Consider the following 899-nt stretch of genomic DNA (forward strand, 5'->3'; position numbering starts at 1 on the left):
AGCATTGCCTGCTCTTCCAAAGGTCCTGAGTTCAATTCCCAGCAACCACATGGTGGCTCACAACCATCTGTAATGGGATCTGGTGCCCTCTTCTGGCCTGTAGGCATACATACAGATAGACTATTGTATACATGACAAATAAACAAATAAATAAATATTTTAAAAAAATAAATAAAGAAAGAATTTGTTTGGGCCCATGGCAGGGCAGAATAGAGCAAGATAGGAAATCTAAGCGGAGATAGAGGAGAAAACAAGGCAGAGTCAGGGAGACACCATGTAGCTGCCAAAGGAGACAGATGCCCTGGAACCTTACCAGTTAACCACAAGCCTCGTGGTAAAAGACAAAATAATAGGAATGGGGTAATTTGAGATATAAGAATTAATTAATAAGAAGCCTGAGCTAATAGGCCAAGCAGTACTGTAATTAATATAGTTTCTGTGTGATTATTCATGTGTAGGTATCCAGGAATGAACGAGCAGTCTCCACCTACAAATAGGACACTCATAAAGCAAAATACAACTACTTATGATAGAAATGATGTATAGAGATATTAAAAGCACTTGATCGAGAAAAGTTGATAGAAACATTGAAAGGCTTTGTAAACAGTAGCTAATAGGATGATATGATAACAGGTAATTTGCTTTCAATTTGGGCACAAGAACGAGAGACACACAGAAGAGAGACACATGCAGGCAGGAAGAAGCCGCAACAGTTAAATATAATGACTTTGGCGGAAAGGGCAGATACCACATGGCCCACGACAAAGGTAGACTAAATGTGGTCGGGATATAGACTTGTTGGCAGGAGCCACATTCAATTTTGGAATAGCTGTGTGACATGAATAAGTAAAGACTTGGATGTATTCACTTGTCAACTGTGTGATGGATGGTTTGAGATG

The sequence above is a fragment of the Microtus ochrogaster genome, unplaced genomic scaffold (assembly GCF_000317375.1).
Source record: "Microtus ochrogaster isolate Prairie Vole_2 unplaced genomic scaffold, MicOch1.0 UNK1, whole genome shotgun sequence".
Taxonomy (NCBI): Eukaryota; Metazoa; Chordata; class Mammalia; order Rodentia; family Cricetidae; genus Microtus; species Microtus ochrogaster.